The sequence below is a fragment of the Rana temporaria genome, chromosome 1, assembly GCF_905171775.1.
Source record: "Rana temporaria chromosome 1, aRanTem1.1, whole genome shotgun sequence".
NCBI lineage: Eukaryota > Metazoa > Chordata > Amphibia > Anura > Ranidae > Rana > Rana temporaria.
The window spans coordinates 101,961,518-101,977,904 of record NC_053489.1 but is presented as its reverse complement, the minus strand read 5'-3'; positions in this window follow the sequence as shown (position 1 = coordinate 101,977,904).

Here is a 16,387-nt window from a genome sequence, read left to right as displayed (position 1 = left end):
AAGCACACTTTATTTCTTTGATATCTGCATCATCTTATGGCATCTGGCTCGTTGTCACTGCTTCACTTATGTGAGGGAAAGGTTGCTGAATCATAGGGACAGTTTTAGGTGTATGTTGCTCCAGAAATATCAACAAGCACTCTATTCCTGTGACATCTGCTGTGCTTCATATAGTTTAGGAATTTTGTTCAACTATAGGGGCAGTTTGCAAGCTATAGGTGACTGAGTATTTCAACAGCACTACACCTGCCACACCACCTGTGCACCTGTGATATACTGTGTTTAATTTTGAACAAAACTGTATGGACCTCGTCCTCAAAGGTCAAAAATCATTATATTTTTTATTTTAATTTTTTTATGTTATTTTAAGTTATTTCCCTATCCACATTTATTTCCAGAGTACTTGCCATGCTCTTCCCGACATTTTGCTGCCATTTGCAGCCCTCCAGCCCTTTCCCTTAGTTTTTTAGAGACATTTTTGTAGTCAAAAGTCCGGGTCCCCATTGACTTCAATGGGGTTCGGGTTCGGGTCAAAGTCCGGGTTCGGGTTCGGTCCCGAACCCGAACTTTTTTTTCAAAGTCCGGGTTCGGGTCCAAACCCGAACATCCAGGTGTCCGCTCAACTCTACTGACTAGTATTCCAATATTTCTCTTTTCGCTCAGTTTTTCTCCATAACTCTTCTAATGTGACCCCAGTGCTGCAGGAGAGGGGCAGGGGAGGGTCAAAAAAGAATTCTATGCAGGCGACTGACATCTTCCTTATCAACTCATGTCATTGGTCATTAGGACACCAGCAGCTAGAAGATTGTAATGGTGCACAATGAAAACCTGTGACTTAGTGTAACTAAAAAGACAGCCTTCATCCAAACGCCGGTTAGTAAACAATTTTAGGGCAATTTTTGGGCATTTTGCCAAGGCACACCTGAAGAAACCTCAAGGCACCCTGGTTAAAAAAAGGCTGATTTATATACTGTATGATAATTAAAGTGGTTGTACACCCTGTACAACCACTTCTACCTACAGGTAAGCCTAGACCTGTAGGTGCTGGAACCTCCACGGTTTAGGAGATATTTACAATAGAGACGTGCGCCGATGTCTATGTAGACAATGGCGCAGGTGCAGTCGAACATTAGAACCTGCGATTATGCAGTTTCTAAAGGAGGTCATGCCCTGACTGGCGGCTCCCGCGCGCATGTGACTCCGGCCAGTCACAGAGCCGGAGTTCGCGGCCCCGGAAGGAAGAGGGGTGAAGATGGACGCTCACTGCTAGTGGGGATAGTGGTGACATCGCAGGTTCCGGATTTAGGTAAGTGACACATAATTGGCTACTATGCGAGGCATATAAGCCCATTATGCTTTACCTTTGCAGGGAAATAAAGAGGAAGTAAAACCCATTAGGGTTTACTTCCTCTTTAATTCAACTACTAATAAGTTTGTCCATAAAACTGCAATAGAAATTCTAAAAGAATGATCAGACTTTTCAAACTGTATGTTTTTATGACTTAAGATTTATGTGATGATCAATGGTTGGGAGCAGGGCTTTTTTTCAGGGGGAACTTGGGGGAACTCAGTTCCGCCACCTCTGGCTCAGACCCTTTGGTGCCTGCTCACCACAATCACTTGTAAACACAGAAGTCTGGTTTCTGTGTTTACAAGTGACAGCTCTACACTCTGTGTGTAACCCCCTGAACTCTGCACTCTGTATGTAATGCAATCCTGGTATTTAATGCCCCTTTAAGACCCTTCTACGGTTTTTGAAATCTGAACTGGGTCGCGGTTGAGTTCCTGCACCTATTTTTTGAGAAAAACAGCTCTGGTTGGGAGAGTTTGTATTGGTTCATATTATGAGCTTGCTGTTTTTATCTTAGGCCTCGTACACACGACAGAGTTTCTCGGCAGAATTCGGCAAAAAACTCGGTCAGAGCCTGATTCTGCCGAGAAACTCTGTCGTCTGTACACTTTCGGCCCGATGGAGCCGCGAGGAACTCGTCGAGGAAATAGAGAACATGTTCTCTATTTCCTCGTTGTTCTATGGGAGCTCTCGGCTCGCCGAGCTCCTCGGCGGCTTCAGGGCTGAACTGGCCGAGGAACTCGATGTGTTTGGCACGTCGAGTTCCTCGGCCGTGTGTACGGGGCCTGAGACTGACCTGAGCAAACCCAGCAATGTTTTGTTCTCAGACCTGTTTTTGACTGTTTTTGACTCCGGCACAGAATTTCAGGAACTCAGCGTTTAAAGATCTATTTATTCAAAGTAATATTAAAATTTTATCTGGGGTCTAGGATATTTAGACACATGCTGGCACTTTATGTCTAGGCAACATTAGCAGAAAGATTTTATTCACTACTATTCCCTGTTGTATTACTGTCTTCCCTAAAGTCTCACTCCTCATGCTATACAAGGGTTATTCAAACACCTGTGTTTGTGTCTTCCACAATATATTAATAATCAAATTTTTACAGCAGTTCCTAAAAATCATTGAAGGATATGAAAAGAAAAACTAATAGAAAGAGAAACTATAATGTGATTTATCTCTCCAGAATCTACCAAAATTTCAATGTCAGTTTAGGGTCACTGACTCTTTAAATATTTCTTCCTGTGACTTTCCTTACAGCTAAGGTCAGGAATTACAAAGAAAAACAATATACGGGCATGTGCACATTGAACTTCATATCTCCTCTCTCTTCTGCCTATCCTTCCTTGCTGGGGGCAGTATTGATTCGAGCTGTCAGATGGAGCTGCTTTCCGAATAGCAGCGAAATCACAAATCTGTGGGCACCTGGGGGGGGGCTCAGCACTTGCTGTTTAAACAATCATAGCGCATTACATGCAAACGGTCAAACTGAAAAATGAAACATACTGTGACAATTCATCCCGCCTCAGTGAGATTAGTGCTATACTATTCTCATACTTTACCCACAATGCAAAGTGCAGCAGCTTAAAACATCCAATTAGAATAGAATTTATTTTACAAAAGCAAGACCAGAGAAAAAAAAGTAGGCTTGGTTTTTCCCTGGGCATTCCCCAGGTTTTGTTGTTATCTGCTTTAGCCTTCCAATGCTTCTTACTGCTATGGCCAGCTATAGATGGGGGGATGGACACGCTTATGTTTCACCTGTGGTGCTTGTATTGGTCCAGCAGCACACCAACACCTTTGCAGTCATTGTACTACATGCTGGGTGTTTGGTGTGCTTCTGCACCTTTAAGGAGCAGGACACGGGACTGAAACGGCACTTCTCAAAATATGGGATGACGCTCTCGAAGCAGCGGACGAAGGAGAATCGGTGCTCCTGGTCCTGCTGGACCTAAGTGCAGCTTTTGACACAGTAGATCACAAAACACTTCTCGCACGTCTCATAGAAGTAGCCGGAGTCGCAGTTTCGGATCTACCGTGGTTTGCATCATTCCTTGAAAATCGATCTCAGGCAGTCAAACTAGGAGCCTTCACGTCAGAAGCCCGCACTGTTACATGTGGAGTCCCACAAGGATCACCCCTATCGCCAGTGCTCTTTAACATCTACCTCCGCCCACTCCTCGCAATCATCAGCAAACAGGACCTGCTCTATCATTCTTATGCGGACGACACTCAACTTTATCTTTGCATCACCAACAAAAAAGACCAATATCATGGATTGGAAAAATGTCTGACATTGATAGCTGGATGACAGAGAGCTCCCTCAAACTCAATGGATCCAAAACAGAACTGCTCCTTCTTCACGCAAACCGGAAGACTAATTCTAGGACGACTTGGGTTCCTCCCACCATCTTTGGACAAACCATCACCCCTAGCAATAAAGTAAAAAGCCTTGGAGTTACCTTTGACTCCGACATGTCTTTGGATGCACAAATAGGATTGGTGGTCAGTGGATCTCACTATCTTCTCCACTTGCTGCGCAGACTCATCCCCTTCATCCCAAAAGAAGATACAGCAGTAGTAGTGGGAACACTCATCAATTCCAGACTCGACTACTCAAACTCCCTCTTCCTAGGACTACCGAAATACCAGATGGCTCGTCTACGTGGTCCAGAACACGGCAGCCAGACTGAAAGCGAGTAAGCCATGGCCATGAGGACCCTCCACTGGCTAGCCATAAAGGACCGGGTGACATTCAGGACCCTCTGCCTCACCCACAAATGCACGCAAGCAATCGCGCCGCAATACCTATGTGAGAAAATAAAACACTACATCCCGCAGACATTCGGTTGGAGGAAAATCATCGGACCTTCAGGAAAAAGCTTAAGACCCATCTTTTCTGAAGCTTGGTTGGACAATCATATTGGCTACAGCGCCTTGAGGCAATTTAGTTTGCATTTGTAGCGCTATATAAGTTTCTCACTCACTCAGGAGGGGTGGCTCCCCTTCAGTCCACCTGCCCCTATCTATCCATTAGAATGCATGTGCCTCCATTGTGGGGACACTCATTGTTTAGTGTTAGGACCACAGATTACAGGGTGCCTTGGCGCGTTTCTGTGGCTCACGCATGTGTTTGCAAATGCGTGCGAACAAAACCCCTGTTTTTAACGCATACTGTTAGACAGGTTAATTGGTTGTTCTGTGAGCTGGTCGGTAGTGGGCTTGGTTTTTCCCTGGGCATTCTCCAGGTTTTGTTGTTATCAGAGAAAAATGGATACTGATTGGTTGGGTACTGCTTTATGTATTGTTTTATTAACTAAACATGTTCGAAATCTTATATTAAAAGAAAATATTAATAATTTGATTTGGTTTTGGGTAAAGCGGGGAAGAATTGGAGCCTTTGTTAAATTGGAGTTCCACCCAAAAGTGGAACTTCCGCTCATCTTATTCCCCCCCCCCTCTGGTGCCACAATTGGCACTTTACGGGGGGAGGGGGGACAGGATATCTGTCTATGACAGGTATCCTTTCCCACTTTCGGGAGTCCCTGCCACGGAGCTGTGACGTCACCGCGGGGCTCCTTCCTCCTCCCCTGGCCGCCGAGCCAATAGGAGAGAGGAGCAGTAGGGTTCCCAGCGTGAAGCCGAAAGTCTACACTGCGGGTGCCGACATCGCTGGACTCCAGGACAGGTAAGTATCCATTTATTAAAAGCCAGCAGCTGCAGTATGTGTAGCTGCTGGCTTTTAATTTTTTTTTCAAGGCCGGAACACCACTTTAAGATTTTTGTTGCTTCTAAGAGCTCATGCATCTCAAAGAAGATCAAAGAAGCTGCTCCTACAGGCTTTTGAGCTTTTCTGCCTGGAAAATCTCCTCCATGTTAACCAATGTGTCAATGTACACTATGGCTTTTTCAGGAGCTTTTTCAGGAGTTTACAGGCATCTGCTCTTAAAGGTAGTAAAAAAAAATACCAAACTTGTGTTTCCTGACAGACTCCATGGCAGCCTACGTGTGGGTTAATCCCGCCTCTCATACCTCATAGGACCCTACTCCCATAAAGCTTTGCTTCCTGGCCATAGACAGTGTTCCTTTTTTGTCCTCCTCCTAGGACCTATATAATTATATGTTAGTTTAAAGTTCAGTCCTGGTGATATTTATGGGAGAATATGTGTACTGGAGTCCAACAAGTCCCAGCTATTAGCAGGGTGGAGTGTGCGGTACAAATTGATTCCTGGTGGAGCTTATTATCCAGCCATTGGCTGGCAAGCAACTTTGGTCATTCATCCTGGCTATTAGCAGGAGGCCCTTTCCCCTACAAACGATGCCCAGGTGATGTATCTCTACTCCCTATCCCAGGCTGGACCGGATGAATTGGTAATGTATTGTCATTTTTTTGCTACACATGGCAGCTGTTCATGTGTGTTTGTTGTGTCTGCGCCGATTAGCCTTACCGTTTTGGTTAATGGCTGCTGGAACGCATGCTGCGTTCCACTCCTTCCTCCTTCAGCTTCCTTGTGGATGTGCGCGCGCGCGAGTCTCCGGCTCGCACGTGCGCAGTAGCGCCTATTTGCCGATTTGCGCATGCGCCCGTGGCATTCAGGGTCACGCCGCTCACAGCGCAGGTTATTGCAGTGGATTTCCTCACCACTATGGATGTATCACCGCCCCTCGGTGGCCAACCCTTACGCCGCAGGTAGGATGGAAATTTTCTTTCCTCTGCCTGTCTGTCTGGGTTTTTTTATATTATGTTTTTTCCTGATTTCCTTTTTTACCATCAGCCCTTCTAGGTCTGATCATCAGCCCTCAGTCCATGAAGACATTGATGTTACTAGATCACATCGCCATCATTCCAGGTCAAGCTCTAAGCGTCCAAAGAGCAGGTCACCCTCCAAACATCATGGGGAAAAATATAGATCCACTTCAGACCGCCATTCCCACCGTCATTCCAGCAATTCCGGAAGAAGATCTTGCTGGGGGTGCAAGGCTCAAATCCCAGAAGGCAAATCTCTCTGTGATCCTTGTTATTCTCGCGCTGCAAGAGAAAGGGTGGATGGTGACCAACAAGTTGAAGCTCTGGTCAGGAAGGTGGTCCAGGAATCCCTGAATAAACCTGATCCCACTGGTGACATTCTTTCACCTGTAGTTCCAGCTCCAGGCCTTGTACAGGATGACTCTGAGGTTCCGGGCCCATCTCAGCGTAATCGCTCCTCAAGTTTGTCCTCCTTTAGTGAGGTGGAGAGTGTTGTCAATTCCACAGGATTTGACTTTTCTCTAGTCCCAAATCTGGTAAAGGCAGTCAAAGTCGCCTTAAAATGGGAAGACCCGGTGGAATCTCCTAACAAACAGAGAAAGTATTTTAAACATCTCAAGAAGGAGCGTCCTAGCTTTCCCCTTCTGGGTGAGCTCGGTGAAATGATCACTGATGAGTGGACCACCACTGAAAGGAAAAATTCTTTAATCTCCAAAGTATCAAAGATGTACCCGTTTAAACGAGAAGAAGTAAAACACCTGGAGTCTGCTCCCTTGGTAGACGCCGCTCTAATGAGACTGGTTAAACATGTTACCCTTCCTTTGGAAGACACAGTTTCTTTTAAAGATGCTCTGGATAGAAAAATTGATACAGATCTAAAACGCATATATATCACAGCAGGTATGGCGTGCAAACCAGCACTGGCCCTTGCGGCCCTCTCCAAGGTAATGGAGACTTGGACGGATGAAGTAGACTCTACACTGTCAAACATGTCTGGTCTTCTGGTCAGAGACCTACCAGTTCACGAACTAAGAATGGCTGCTGCCTTCCTGGGTGAGGCCTCCCTTGACATTATCCGCTTAGTGGCGCGGGTCATGCTCTCTTCTGTCACAGCTAAACGCGCCCTATGGCTCCGTCCTTGGGTAGCCGACCCAGCCTCTAAACAGGCATGATGCCGTATTCCCTTTCAGGGGTCCTCCCTGTTCGGGAACAAACTTGACAGCGCTATCTCCCGTGCCACAGGGGGTAAATCGGGGTTCCTTCCCCAGGACCGTCGTCCCTTCAACCAAAGGAAATTTTTTCCTAGGCAAGACCAAGATCGTGCTAGAGAGGCTCGTCGATACAAGCCGGGTAGGGAGTTCAGGAAAAATTGGAGAAGAAACCAGCCTTCGGGTCAAAAACCCACAAAAGGGGCAACTTCGGGTAACGGTGACACCCCTAAGTCCTTTTGATATGGGGTCCGCTCAGACGGAGCAGGTTGGAGCTCGGCTTCTGCAATTCCGGCACGTCTGGGCAGCCTCAATAAAAGACTTTTGGACGTTCAAGACAGTATCCTTAGGTCACTCCTGGACCTTTGTCAACCCTCCTATACTTCAGTTTGTCCCCACAACTCTGCCTCACTCAGAAGAAAAGAGAAATATCCTTCTAACATACACAGACACTCTCTTGTCCCAGGGCGCCGCTATACAAGTGCCAGCGGCAGAAAGATTTCAGGGAATGTACTCACCTCTGTTCATGGTTTTGAAGAAATCCGGCTCTTGGAGGTCAGTGATAGACCTAACGCATCTGAACACCTTTATCAAAAAGGAAAAATTCAAGATGGAGTCTCTACTCACAATTCGTCAGACCATACTACCGGGTGACTGGCTTGTGTCAATCGACTTAAAGGATGCCTACTTTCACGTGCCCATAGCGGCAGAATTTCAGAAATACCTTCGGTTTGCAGTAGGCACTTGTCTCCCTTTCGGGCTTACAACATCGCCGCAAGTGTTTTCAAAGCTCTTACTAGCTGTTGTGGCCTTGATCAGAATGAGAGGCATTCGTCTACACCACTATCTGGACGACCTGCTGTTACTTTCGCAGAACAGGGAACAGCTATTGATACATCGGGCTCAAGTTATTCTCACTCTGACCGAGTTCGGCTGGCTTTTGAACAGGGAAAAGAGTCATCTAGAACCCACACAGTCTCTAGTCTTCCTCGGTGCCCAGTTCGATATGATCCAGAGTACCATTTCTCTACCCTTAGAAAAAATCCCAGTCATCCGGGAAAGAGTTCGTCTTGCATTGGAGTCCCCTTTCCTCAAAGCTTCACTCTGTCTCAAAATTATAGGCACCATGGTGTCCACGACTCCCATGGTGAGATGGGCACAATGGCGAATGCGTCCTTTCCAGAAGGGTTTTCTCCAGCAATGGGATCCGAGGTCCCAGGACCATTTAATCCGGATAACTCAGTAAATGCGGGACAGCCTCCTCTGGTGGCTTCTGCGGATAAATCTCCTCAATTGTCTCTCAATAGCCCCTGTCTCCTGGATCACAGTCACATCCGACGCCAGCAGCAGTGGCTGGGGTGCCCTTTGCCTGAAAGAAGTAGCCCAAGGGAAGTGGGAGTTCCCATCTCGGAAGGTAGTATCCAATATCCTGGAACTCCGTGCAGCCTTCTGTGCCCTTCAAGCCTTCACCCATCTGGTAAAGGGGTCGTCAGTCCTTCTGAGGATGGACAATACGACAGCCGTATCTTACATAAAAAGACAAGGAGGCACTCGCAGTCTGTCCCTTCTGAGGGAGGTGGATCCGATTATGTCGTGGGCTCAGACACACCTGACAGATCTATCAGCAGTTTATCTCCCCGGAACTCAGAATATACAAGCGGACTTCCTATCGAGAACCCTACTCGACAACAACGAGTGGTCTCTCCACAGCGAGGTTTTCAGCTGGATCCTGTCACTAGGATTCATTCCAGAAGTAGACCTGTTCGCATTCCCGTGCAACTACAAACTGGAGAAATTTTACACAAGAAATCGCTGTCCCCAAGCATTTGGGGTGGACGCTCTGACAGATCAGTGGAGGTTCCACAGAGCCTATGCCTTTCCCCCTGTTCCAGTCATTCTCCGATTCCTGTCGAGACTCAGGTGGGAGGAAGTCGAGATGGTCGCAGTAGTTCCTTACTGGCCCAACAGACCATGGTTTCCACTGTTATTCCAATTGAGCTTCCAGGATCCAGTTCAGCTCCCGATCAGAACAGATCTCTTGCTTCAGGGGTCGACTCTTCACCCTTGCCCATCACATCTACACCTGATGGCCTGGTTTTTGAAAGGGAAAGGCTGGAAGCGCTAGGTTGCCCAAGCCAAGCAATTTCTACATTACTAAACGCCAGGAAAGCAAGCACCAACAAAGTCTATCAGAGGATATGGTCTAAGTTCTCGGACTACACCTCCTCCATGAACAGTTCAGCTAAAGTCCCCAGAGTGCAAGACGTTTTGGGTTTTCTCCAAACTGGGCTTGATCTACCCTTATCAGTCAGCTCCTTGAGGGTTCAAGTTTCAGCTATTTCTGCCTTCACAGGAATTTCATGGGCTAGACATACCCTTGTCCGTCAGTTCTTTAGAGGAGCTATGAGATTAAGGCCTTTAAGAAAACCGAGATTTTCTAAGTGGGATCTTCCATTAGTCTTGGACTTTTTTTCAGAAAACCAAGTTTCAAATCATCTATCTATCAAAGATCTTTCCCTCAAGGTTGTCTTTCTTGTGGCTATAACATCCGCCAAAAGGGTCTCTGAAATTAGTTCTCTAGGTTCCAAAGAACCGTTCATCACCTTCTTTCCGGACCGTGTTGTGCTGATCCCGATGCTGGGCTCCAAGCCCAAGGTTACGTCGATCTTTCACGAAAACCAAGAAATCGTTCTTCCCACTTTCCATTCCTCTGAGGATTCTATTGTTCATCCTCTGGATGTCGGCAAAGTCCTAAAACAGTATTTGGAAGCCACAGCGTCCTTCCATCAATCTGATCATTTGTTCGTGTCATTCCACGGGAAAAACAAAGGCATGCGTGCTTCCTCCAGAACCATCTCAGCATGGATCATCCAAGCTATCCAAAAGGCTTATAAGGCAAAAGGGTTGGCTCCTCCTGAAGCGGTAACTGCTCATTCCACTAGGAGTGTCTCGACATCATGGGCGGCTGCCCGACATGTCTCTCCAGAAGTCATTTGCAAAGCGGCTTCCTGGTCTTCTTTGAATACGTTTATGACGCACTATTGCGTAGAACCGGCTTCCTTATCGTCGGTTAATTTTGGTTTAAATGTACTATCTGTTGACAATGTCAATTAAAGTTTTTTTTCTTTAACCAGCAACTGCCCACCCGGGTGTGTATGGCTAGTCATTTCCCACACGTAGGCTGCCATGGAGTCTGTCAGGAAAAAGGAAAATTTATATGAAATACTTACCGTAATTTTCCTTTCCTGATGGACTCCATGGCAGCAGGAGTTCCCTCCCTTTGCTGGAGTAGGCTATATTACGGAACACTGTCTATGGCCAGGAAGCAAAGCTTTATGGGAGTAGGGTCCTATGAGGTATGAGAGGCGGGATTAACCCACACGTAGGCTGCCATGGAGTCCATCAGGAAAGGAAAATTACGGTAAATATTTCATATAAATTTTCCTTTTTTTAAGAGGAGCTTTCAAGCTGAAAAGATGCCTAAGCACCCAAAAACACAAAAAAAGTGTGAAAAAGTAAGAAACGTGCAAAACAGCACATAAAAAAAAGGAACAAATAGCTAAGGGGAGGTTTTGTGAAAAAAAACACTTATAGATGCTTACAAAAACAGGCAAAAGAACACAAAAAAAGCACAAGCTTTTAGGCAGAGAAATAAGAGCTCAAATGCTTGTAAAGTGACAGAAAGGGAAAATTTCCCCAGTTATGTCATAGACAAATAATCTGACAAAGATATCAAAAACTTAAAATGGCAGCAGGTACCCTGGACTGTTTAGTCAAACGTTTAAATATCTGGCCTAAACAGAAGGCAGGTTTGAATGCCAAAGGTCTAGAACAGGGGTCTCCAAACTTTCTAAAGAAAGGGCCAGTTTCTATCCTTCAGACTGTGCCAAGTTGAAGTAAACAATGACTGATCTTTGGTACTAAGGGGAGAAATAGTTAATTGCCAGTGGGAGGAATTATGTCCCATCGTTGGTGTCAGTGAAAGAAATAGTGCCCCATTGTTTGTGTTATTGGCAGAAATTATACCTCATTGTTGGTGTCAGTGACAGGAATAATGCCTTAAGGGCCGGATAAAGGCTAGCAAAAGGGCCACAGTTTGGAGATCACTGGTCTAGAGAATGGAACAAGGTTGGGTGTCTGCAGGCAGCAGTAAAGTATGGTGGAAATTCCTTGTAGATTTTAGGCTCCATTTATGCACACAGAGCTGTAGATTTGGTCAGAATGAATGGTCTCCTCAATGCTAAAAAGTACAGGCAGATGTTCTAGATGCAGCCCCTGCGTGCCTGTCAAACTTTAATGTGCGTCATTAGAGCCGCTGCGACAGGCTGCCCGGGCTTCAGCTCTGGTGTGAATGAGGTCTCAAAGAACTGATGCTGTTTTGAAGGCAAAGGACACACACAACAAATAGTGACTTGAATTTGTTTTTTTGTTTTCTGTTTAAAGAGGAACTTTGGGCTAGATCCTCAAAAGGGATACGCTGGCGTAACTGCTGTTACGCCGTCGTATCCCTGTTTCTAACTATGGAACTGATCCACAGAATCAGTTTTACATAGATAGACAGAAGATCCGGCATGTGTAAGGGACTTACACTGTCGGATCTTAGGATGCAGTACCGCATCCGCCGCTGGGGGCATTTCATGTCAAAATGCCGCCTCGGGTATGCAAATTAGCACTTACGGAGATCCACAAAGCTTTTACGCTTCGTTTTTTCTCCGTAAGTTTTAGTTTGCAAACGCAAAATTAGGGCTGCTTTTACAAAGTGTAAACTGTTTACACCTTGTAAAAACAGCCCCTTCTTCCAGCGACGCGATTTTTTTTTGTTTTGAATTTTTTTTTTCCCGCCGTATCTTTTTTTTTTCCCGACGCAACTTTATTGACCAGTCGCAATCCACAAAGCTCGGCGTAACGTAATTTCGCGCTATACACGTCGGGAAAATGACGTCACGAGCATGCGCAGTATGGCCGGCGCGGGAGCGAGCCTAATTTAAATGGGAATCGCCCTCATGAATAGAGGAACGCCTTGCGCCGGCGGAATTTAAGTTACACAGCCCAAAATTTCTAGGTAAGTGCTTTGTGGATCGGGCACTTAGGTAGAAATTTTAAGGCAGTGTAACTTAAATGGGAAAAATTAAGTTACGCCGGATCTTTGTGGATTACCCCCCTTATTCTTGTTTAAAAAATAGAAGCTAGCAGCAACAAATTCTACAGTGTGTCAGTATGGCCATGGGATGTTCTTTCTCCCAGGCTGCTACTCATCCTTACAGAATTAAGGAGGAGCCTAGTGGAAGATTTCCTTTGACTTTTACCACTTTTGACAGGCAGCTGGCGAGAAGAGATACAGTGCCTACAGTATTCACAATATTGACATTTTCCACATTTTGTCATGTTACAACAAATGTATTTTACTGGGATTTTATGTGATAGACTAAGACAAAGTGGCACATAATTGTGAAATGAAGGGAAAATGATAAATGGGTTTCCAAATGTTTTACAAATAAATATGTGAAAAGTGCGGCGTGCATTTGTATTCAGCCCTCCTGAGTCAATACTTTGTAGAACCACCTTTCCCTGCAATTACAGCTGCAAGTCTTTTTGGGTATGTCTCTACCAGCTTTGCACATATAGAGAGTGACATTTTTGCCCATTCTTCTTTGCAAAATAGCTCAAGCTCTGTCAGATTGGATAGAGACGCAGGGGCGGACTGACCATTGGGGCTCTCTGGCACTGCCTGAGGGCCCCATGCCACTAGGGGGCCCCATCAGGGTTGCCAGGCTCAATAAAACCAGGGACAGTATGTAAAAATCTGTGTTTTCTTTCCATCTGTCCCTGATATGTCAGAAACCGACATGCTTTTGATGTGAAAATCCTGAGATTTTAGCTCCCCCGCCTCTGCACTGTCTCCTGGCATGGTGGCCATCTGTAAGCCCAGGGGGCCCCATAATCTTCTATTGCCCGGGGGCCCCATGAGTTGTCAGTCCGCCCCTGATAGAGAGGGTCTTGCCACAAGTCTTGCCACAATATTCTCAATTGGATTTAGGTCTGGATTTTGACTGGGCCATTCTAACACATTAATATGCTTTGATCTAAACTATTCCACTGTAGCTCTGGCTGTATGTTTAGGGTTGTTGTCCTGCTGGATGGTGAACCTCTGACCCAGTTCCAAGTCTTTTGCAGACTCTAATAGGTTTTCTTCTAAGATTGCCCTGTATTTGGCTCAATCCATCTTCCCATCAACTCTGACCAACTTACCTTTGTTCTGCTGAAGAAAAGCACCCCCACAACATGATGCTGCTTTCGTCACCATGTTTCACAGTGAGGATGGTGCGTTCAGGGTGATGTGCAGTGTTAGTTTTCCACCACACGTAGTGTTTTGCTTTTAGGCCAAAAGAAAAATGTTGGTCTCTTTTGACCAGAGCACCTCCTTCACATCTTTGCTGTGTCCCCCGCATGGCTTCTCCCAGCTAGCACTACCTGCTACTCTGCCTCTCATGCCACTCTGTGCCCTCAAACTTTCTGTCATCACTACCAGGGGTGTTGGACAAGAGATGCAAGAGAAGCCCCCTCTCTAACTTGGTCTCCACCAGGTACATAACAGGGACACAAACAGCAGGATGTAGGATACAACAAAGCACTTAATATAGCTTGAGGAGGACACTTCGTGATCAGTAGCAGTAGTACAAGGACAAATTAACCTGTGCAAACTGTGGGTGCACAGCTGGAGACCATGCAGAGGTAGGTAGTACAAGTGGTTAGAGACTTAGACAGTCTATGGGTTCAAAACTGTAGACCATGCAGAAGTAGGTCACAAAAGCAGTTAAAGGCTTGGAGAGTCTGTGATATGAGTACACAGCTGTGGGCAATGCAGAGGCATATAGCATAGAGCAGGGGTGCCCAACCAGTGACCCGGGGGCCACATGTGGCCCGCGGAGCCATCTGATGTGGCCCGCAACTTCCTGCTCTGGGATGGAATAGAATAGAAGACTGTTATTAAAGGTAAGTTTATTACTAAAATCGCAGTGTATATATGGGCATATCTGTTCTGCAGTGGTTAATGGGCTGCTTTCAAACTGATCAGCAGGTGCAGAGCAGTTTACCTGCGGGTTACCTGCACTGAGCCCTAGACTTCTGTTATTACCTATGAGTTTGGTGAGCTTTCTGAAAGTGCACCAAACCTGCAGAATATAATTGAAGTCTATTGCAAAGTGCAGGAAAGCCAAAAGTAGACTGTGTTGCACCCGTGGTGCAGGTAAACTGCAGCACATCAGTGTGAAAGCAGCCTTGGGCCCCTTTCACATGGTCAGTCCGACAGTCCGACCAATTGGACCCTCCACTCACCTCTAAGTAGTGGCAGACATAAACCGACTTGTGTCCTACCTCCAATCCGACCTGCAAAAAAAGTAGGTATAGTGGGCTATGTTCGTGTCCGCTCTGCATATGCAGAGCGGACACGGACATGCCATCCACCCGCTCTGCTCATTGTGGCCCGCGATTGGTTACCAAGTCGCTTAAGTGGCCCTCACTCTTCAGAAGGTTGGGCACCACTGGCATAGAGGCTGTACTCACAAGATCCTGGTTCTCAGTCAGTCCTTAGATGCAGCTACAGAAGAGATCCGGGACTCAGTTCCAAGGGGGGGGGGTCAAGGTTCAAGCAGGTATACCTACTTGTAGGGCTGTTGGCATAATCTACTGCCCTCCTTTCATACAGTTATCAAGCTTGGCCTATGGAGGCATACCAGTCAAATTTTTACCATGCCTGTCCCTGTAAATCAGCGTGGTTGACGTCTTCTGCTGGATTTATATTTAATGAATGTAGCACCTCATGCTTTGTACTACATTCGTTTAATAAAATGAGCTGGTTAATAAGCCTTCAGCATGAAGTAGGCCTATTTCTCTATCCCCGTTACCCATCTGGTTCCTATTTTTGCCCAGCAGAGTTCATTATGATCAAATACAGAACACCGGCCAGGTGCTCCCTGCAGGTCTTTTTCCCTTTGTCTGAAGTTACTGTAAAATAAAATTCTTTTTTAGGTAAATATTTTCTCAGCGACTTTAAAGTCACTTTCATTGGCTCGAGGCAGGCTGCGGTTCGGAGGAGAAGCCGTGTAAAATGAAGAGGTGGCAGAGATATGGGAAAGCTTTACAACCCGGCACTGCCGCGTTGTTGGTTTAATTAGCAAGTGGCTACTCTCTGGAGTCTATTCAGACACACATGAGAAAGCCATTAGTGGTTTTGTCTGGGGTTGTTTATGGACAGGTGTCCACACAGAACAGGAACACAGCTACATTGTGGCCGCCTGTAATTGGCACATTGCCCCTGATAAGACTTTGTGACATGAAGACTAAACTGGGCCTTTATTCCCCCTCTCAGAGGTGGTCACTTCAAAGGCAGGCAGCACACACATTACTACTGTCACAGGCCGGGACAATAAAGTCTGTTATTTGGGGTCAGTAAAGATTTATGTGTGCCTGATGAATGTTTGACTATTCCCATGAAATGAGCTAATATTTAAACGAATATTTAGGCCTCAAGTACAAACATCTTGTAGCAAATAAAACTATCCCATAACCAGCGCAACACATTCCAGATTGACATTTAGACCAGTCTAGTGATAAAAGGGGTGCTGGAACCAGCATGAAGTCATAAAGACTAGGCTTTAGTAAATACTAAGAGCATGCATGCTGAGACACAGCGTGTGTGTATATATGTGTGTAATTGGACGAGGTGTGTGTGTTTTGTTTTGTTTGTACAGACACATTCATTTGTCTATGTACAGTAGATCTGAATGTGAATGGGTTTTTTTGTTTGATCCTTTAATTTTTTATTTTTTTTAAATAAATGGCAATGCCTTTTTTTTTTTTTTTAAGATGCATACATTTTTATTACACACATAGGTGCCTTTACAACAAAAAAATAAATACAAAAAAAAACATAACTTATGAGTGGTTAAAAATGTCAAACATAGGGATCCTTTAACAGAGAGGTATTTGAGGCCTCTAGATTTATAGGTGGATTCAGAAAGACTTAGGCTGGCGTATCAGTAGATACGCCAGCCTAAGTCTGAATGGGCGCCGGCGCTAAT